The following is a 7,513-nucleotide window of genomic DNA, read 5'->3' on the forward strand; positions in this document are numbered from 1 at the left end:
TCAGGAAAGAGGGATGTTCTTAATAAACTTTTCATTATTTTAGGGACCCTAAAGAAATTGTCGTCTAACATTTTCATTATTACTGCACTAAAATTATTGAAAAAATAAATAGATTCAAAGTAATGGTAGTATCTATTCCATTCTCATGTCCATTGTTTTACTGGAAGCTCTCCATTCTCATTAGATGTTTGATCAATGAAATTTGGACTGATGTATCCCTTATTTTTGTATAAGATAAAATACATCAATAATGAATAATGGTAGAATTTGAAATTCCCCAATTCTTCTCTCTATGCTAATTCAGTATGTCCTTGCATCTTCTCAATGATGTAACCCGCATTATCATACTCCACATTATGGAAGGCATCCTACACATCCAAAGCTATAATATATATTGATCCAAACATCATATTAGAACCATTGATTCCCACTACTTTGTGGACACCATACATAATTTTATGAAATTAACTCTTTAACTTGTTCACAAGGATTATTTTCTCTACCTTCTTTGGAAAATCTCCTACCCTTTTGAGGTCCATAGGGATATGATGCGTCATCGCTCTTCCAGTGTAAGAACTTGCATTTCTTTTAAACTTTCCTTTAAACTAATCTATATCAATTAGGACACTCATCAAACATTCCATTCCAAAAGCTTCAATGAATGAAGCATGGTCTAGTATATAAAGAATACTCCTGTTGTGCATGTGGAATGATTTGGTTGCTAGATTGTATGATTTTATTAGGGATTTAATCAAATCAACTTCCACATATACCTCTGTGAATATTAGCTTCACCATATTTCTTCTCCTTAGGTTGCAGATGGGGATCTTGTCAAACCTATTGTTGTAAAAATATCTAAACAACTCATATCCATTTACACTAGGAAAAATTACATCTCTGTAGAATACGTATGGGTCTTTGAAATCATGATCGTTTGTAGCGATGGAATTTGGCAACTCTAAGAATAGATTTATCCATTCATCTACATATTTATTTAGCCTTCTTTATCGAGGTTTTAGCTTGAATCTCTTCTACCTCCTTTTCTGACATCTTGTTTGCAAATAAGATCTAAAAGATTTGCAACTTCTCATATTCTTTGTGCTTTGTAAATGGTATTTTGTTTCAGCCTAAAAAGTGTATTTTATGCTTTGCATACTTCATCAATTTCTTTATTGCATTGATTTCTTCAATGCATGAGATTTAATTCTTAGTATTTTTGTCACCTAAACGAGTGTCAACTTAATTATCTAACTTAGCACTTTATCTTACTTTCAAAACATCATTGGTTGAAACATTTATATCCTTTTCTAGTTTAGAGAAAGAAAAAATATTTTCATGTCATCTTTAGGGCTTACAGTCTTACGCCTTTTATTTGAATTTCAACCCTTTATAACCTCGTAGACAAGAACAACTACCCTTGCGATCTTACCCTCAATCCCTTTTCATATCAATGGAGAGCCCTTTTGTATTCCTTATAGTCTTATGCTCATAAGCTTACAACAAGATTGACAATATTACCTACAATGTTATTTTGAAACCATGAACCCATACCTATTAGTCTAAAACTATTGCCATAACATCAACATTATTCATTGAAAACTTTACAACATTACACTTCAATGATGCATGTAGCATCTAGAATTCTCTCTTGCTACCTCATGATCTCATCCTATCATCTATATAAACCTTCACTGTAACTCTAGGAGTTGTTTTGCTAACTTCAATCTTAACCCTCTGACAATAAAATATTAGTTACCCTTATTATTTACCATAATCCTAGAGGCCCTAAATTTAGCTTCACTTTAGTCTCCCAATCATACGATTGAATATTTATCATGGAATCAGAACCATTCTTATTTTATCTTCTGATCTCACACTTCAACTTATTTCGTAGCTATGGGAGTCTTTATATCTCATCTTATGATCTTACAGTCTTTTACTTTTTGTATTCCAAAAGACTTTATTGATATGTGTTCAATTATGCTATGCTTATGCACTAGGCCCCACATCATAAGATCATAAGAATCATATGAATTGAAAATTTACAATTTGCGATGTCATGCTTATAATCTATGTGTGTGGTCGAGACTCCATAGAAAATTATTTAGACTTTTACACTACTCCTTCCATCATAAGATCATAACACCTATTGATCTTTAGGAGAAAACCTTGCAATGTTATGCTCTCAACATGAGCATAAGAGAATAACCTATGTAAAATAATTCTATGCTTTTATACTTGTGTTAGATAATGTGATATTAGGAGACCCATGAATTTCCACTTACAAACTTTCACTAAACCCCCTTACCATAACATTGGGAGACTAAAACCCTAAGACTTATGACTCCATGTTAATGACTTTGATCTTGAGATCATAAAGAGACAAGGAAAGTTTGAAAATTGATTGTTATCTCCTGCTAGACATAAAACCAAGGGTTAAAACCAACCTGATCATGGAATAAGAAACTTTTCAATGGTTAAGCATAAGGCACAAGTCTTAGAACATTTTTATGATCCTAGGTTAAGGAAAAATATCAAAATGGATTAGGGCACAAACCTGCTTAGTTAAGGTTTTTATAGAAAACTTGACAACAATATATGAGAAACCCTAGTCACATAAAACTCTTCATGACATTTTCACAATAAATTTTTAAAATTTTAGCATAGTGAAAATATAGGCTATCACCTTCCACTATTGTTTATTTAAGAAGGGATCAAACCCTAAATTAGTGTGTGAAATGGAAGATCACGAATGCAAAAAATGCTAAGGACAAAGTGAGAAAGAGTACGTTTGATAAAGTGATCACATAGATAAACCTAACAATGAAGGGAAGAACTAAGAAAATCAGATTTAGATATTGAAGAGAGAAGATCTATAATCAGTTTCATGAGAACAAACCAAAGGATCATGTATTGAGATATTATAACTAGTGTATCAAGGTGAATCTCTTAAATAGAGTGGTTTGAACATACCTAGTTAAATCTCCTAATAGAGTGCTTACCTCATTGTAAGTTTAAATCCTTTAATCAAGGTAGACTTAATAGTCTTTTAATACTTTTAACGAAGTAGACCACTCACAAGATAGATCACCAAAAGTTATCAACATTGTAGCCCTAAAAGGAAAACTTTATTACTATAGTAGTGGAGATTTGTGGGTGGCATCCCCACCCTAGTTTTACCTTCACCTTGGAGGGTTTCTCGGTAACCAAAATCATGTGTTATGTGTTTACATTTTCATTTTTATAATGCATGGTATATGATTTAGATATGAGATGGATTAGGAGTGAATGTAGTTAATCAATTATTTTGTTCAAGAAGTGAAACATTTTATAGATGCAAATTCACCTCCCTACTCTCCTCTTAGCATCTTGCTTCCTAATAAGATTTCCAATAGTTTCTACCTTTTGAGATTTAGCTTAGTGACCATCTCTTCTGAGTGCACATTTTTAGTTCTAACACCCTCAATAATCACATTATGATAGTTATGTTTATACATAGGGGTAGTACAAAATAAGCACATTCTTTGATCAAGTTCATTCTTTCAACTCAATAGGACTCTTCTATTAATGAGGACTTCTCTTATTTTCACATCTATAGAATGTGATGATTTAATATCTTCACCCTCATGTGAAACTATAGTCTAGCCTTTAATTATGCTATCAATCCATTCTAGGCACTGGTGACATTAAAACTCCCTATACCCTTCTCCATAGTCAAATCATGTTCCATGAAAGAATCCTCTTTGGATCATTTCCCTCTTCCTTTTTATCTCTAATCTCTATTATTCTAAATCATGAAAGTGATCTAAATATTTTCCCCTCTATTTTTGATTTCTACCGGTGACCTCATCCTTCTCCTTTTGATCTTCATTTTAGCCTCTATAAGACTTTCCACCAGATCTTCCACCATAGCCTCTTATGATTTATTGACTCTCAAACTTCTTGTTCAACTTCTCATCTAATCTTAGGGAAAATAAATATGCCTCCTTCATAATATTCATTTAGACTAGACTTAACTCCTCCTGAATGTTTGGCCTCAACCCATTAAGCTAACATGCAACTTTCTCCTTGTCAGCTTCATGATGGATGTTTTGATGAAAACTTGATAGACCTCTTATGCATATTACTAAATGGATCATCCCACTTTCCTCAACCCTTTTATTTTCTTCAATATACCAAGCTTATAATCAATAGGAATGCATTTTTGCTTCAATTTATCTATCATTCGATCCTATTTTGTTATCTTTGATCCTTTCCTCTTATGTTTTTCTCTAATTGGATCATCTACCACTAGATCTTTACATGACCCTTTAGTCTAGCCTTCATAAATTTGACCCTATCAAGATTTTTGATATCTTCATACTCAAAATATTCTTCTAATTCATTGATCCAATCTATCAATTCTCTAGGCTAAGATTTTGCAAAAATGTGACAACCTCAAACTTAGGTCTTTTCCCAATCTTGGAAATGGACTTGAAAAGACTTTCTTCTTCTTATTGATACAATTTTCCTTCTCTTTCATCCTTAATTTCATCTCTTGTAACAAGATTCATCCCTTTACACTTTTTTTTCTTGCAATTCTTGCATTTCTCTTTGGAGGGCTCTAAAATCCTTAGGTGTCACACCTCCAACTCTTCTACTTCTTTACCTTTGTGGAGGCATTTTTGCACTTACTGTTGAAACTTGAGTGCAAAATATCTCACAATTGGTTGTTGGAAATACAATAGGGAAAGTAACCTCTAAGAGGAGGGAGGGGGGTGAATCAGTCCTTCAAACCTTTAACCATAAATTCATTCACCACACATCCATCTCACAATTTGCATTTAAACTAAAATAGCTAGCTAAACATATTCATCCATAGAATGAAAGCAAATAACATCAAAACATGTATGACATAATATATTTGGTTAGCCAAAGACCCTCCAATGAGAAGGTAAAATTGGGGTGGGGATGACACCGACAAATCTCCACTACTATGGTAATAAAGTGTAGCCAATGAAAGCTACAATGTTTGATCATGAAATAGTATCTACCTTGTGAAAGGTCTACCCTATTAAAGGCTTACAAGATTTTTAGATCTTACCTTGTTAAAGGATTTTAAAACCCTATTAGAAGTGTGCTTGATCAAAGGACTTTAACTTACAATGAAGTAAGCACCCTATTAAGACTATTTTGTTAAGAGATTTAACTAATTCACCTGATAGAATGTATCAACAATGATCCCATGGCTAGCACTCTACTACTAGATAATATATCACCTCTTTCCTAATGTGTACTTGATCCTTACCGATTAGATGTATCTCTTATTTCCTCTAATTCCTTTTCTCTATTCTCCTTTAACTAATTCTACAATGCATCTCAATTCACAACTCCTTAGTCACCTTGAATTCTCTATTTGTACATGTAAACTTCTCTCATGTTCTCCTTCCACATTCATTCAAAGTTTAGGGTTGGTCCTCATTAAGAAGACCTAGGTGAGTTATTATTAGTTATGAATATATAATTGTGATTCACTCATTTTTCTACTTTAACATCCCTTCAACTAATTGGTTGCATGTACCACATAGAGATCCTCAATAACGATTCATCATTATCATCTAGAATCACAAAAAAATCCTTAGGTCAGCTCAAAAATGGTTTACATATAAGTTTGCACCATTATAAATAACTATGTCCAAATTTTTTTACTTGGCACTTGAAGTGTTTGATGGTTGAAATCCACTATCTTGCTATAACTTGACCTCTAAATGAATTGGTATCCACTAATAGCTTAGCATCTAAATGACTCAGCACTTACTAATCAAATGTATCTCTTATGTCCTCTAATTCATTTTCTCTATTCTTCTCTAACTAATTCTACAATGTATCTCAATTCACAACTGCTTAGTCACCATGAATTCTCTATTTGTACATGCAAACTTCTCTCATGTTCTCCTTCCATATTCAAACAAGGTTTTTGGTTTGTCCTCCATAAGAAGACCTAGGTGACTTATTATTAGTTATGAATCAATGATTGTGATTCAACCATTTTTTTGCTTAAAACATCCCTTCAACTAATTTGTTGCATGTACCACATAGGGATCCTCAATAAAGATTCATCCTTATCATCTAGAATCACAAAACAATCCTTAAGTTGACTCAAAAATGGTTTACATATAAGTTTGCACCATTACAAATAACTTAGTCCAAAATTTTTTACTTGGCACTTGAAGTGTCTGATGCTCAACATCCACTACCTTGTTGTGACTCTACCTCTAAATAAATTGGCACCCACTAGTAGCTTGGCATCTAAATGACTTAGCACTTACTATTTTCTTGGCACTTCAGTGACTCAACACTTACTAGTTACTCAGTATATACTATATATCTCTTGCTCAACATATCTTATTTGGAAAATTATGCTTGACATACATTACTTGTTGGGCATGAACTAAGTAGATGACTTAAGTATATTGTCACTCATATGTTAAAACTAATTTGAGATTAACAATCTCCCCCTTTGACATGAGTAGCAAAATAGTTGGTCATGCATGAATATCCTTAGCTCTTCAAGCATAACTCAAGTAATATCCATTTAGTATTTTTCTTACATACAAAATTTTAAAACTTCAAAATTTTGTAAAACTTATGACTTATTAGTCATACCTCAAAATTCAATAACTCCCCCTGAGTTGATTATTCTATTCTGATTCTAAAATTGAATACTCCTGCATATGTTGAGCTATGATTTGCTTTTTTTGTGTCTTCTACTCCTTTTTCTTCTTCTTGTTTCTCCCCAAAACTTATGTCTCCCCCTTATTACTTATTTCTACCTCATTTTGCCACTTATGTCAAAGGGTTATACATGTATAGTGTGTTTTTCCAAGAAATTTTTATGGACCTCAAGTATTATCTTCAGTGTTGCATCCTAGTTATCACATGCTACTTCCAATTATTTGATTTGGATAGATAACTTGGTAGCAAGGTGAACTAATCCTTCATGTGTACAAAGATGGGGATCTTTTGTCATCATTGTTTCTGCAAAGGCTAGTTCCATGTGTAGTATCTCCATGTATGGGGTCAACATGGATTAGATACTAATTAGTGTAGCTTGAATATTTTCATCTTGAGCATGCAAGGTTTCCAACTTACCGTGGGAGTCCATCACATTCCTAAAGTACTTTTGACTCTGAGCTAAAGAATTAGGTAGATTAGTACATGCTAGCTTCATATCTCCTTGTAGAGTATCAATATGTCCCTGCACTTCTTGTGTGAATAGAGTTGTATAACATAACTTGGTGTAAAGAGAGAAAACATGCTCTAATACTTTCATGACACCCTCAATCTTGGTTGCTCACTCAACCTGGTGTAGTGCAATGGCACTAGATATCTATTCATCCAACTTGGTTTGAAATTTATTCTCAAACCATTCCAATAATTTTACATTGATATCTACATCATCATTAATTTTATCTACAATATTTTCTAGTTTCTCAATGATTTTCTTGGCTTTGTCGGGTATAGGGAGGCTGAA

Source organism: Cupressus sempervirens, chromosome 3, assembly GCF_028749045.1.
Source record: "Cupressus sempervirens isolate cs-2001-9-10 chromosome 3, ASM2874904v1, whole genome shotgun sequence".
NCBI classification, from domain to species: Eukaryota; Viridiplantae; Streptophyta; class Pinopsida; order Cupressales; family Cupressaceae; genus Cupressus; species Cupressus sempervirens.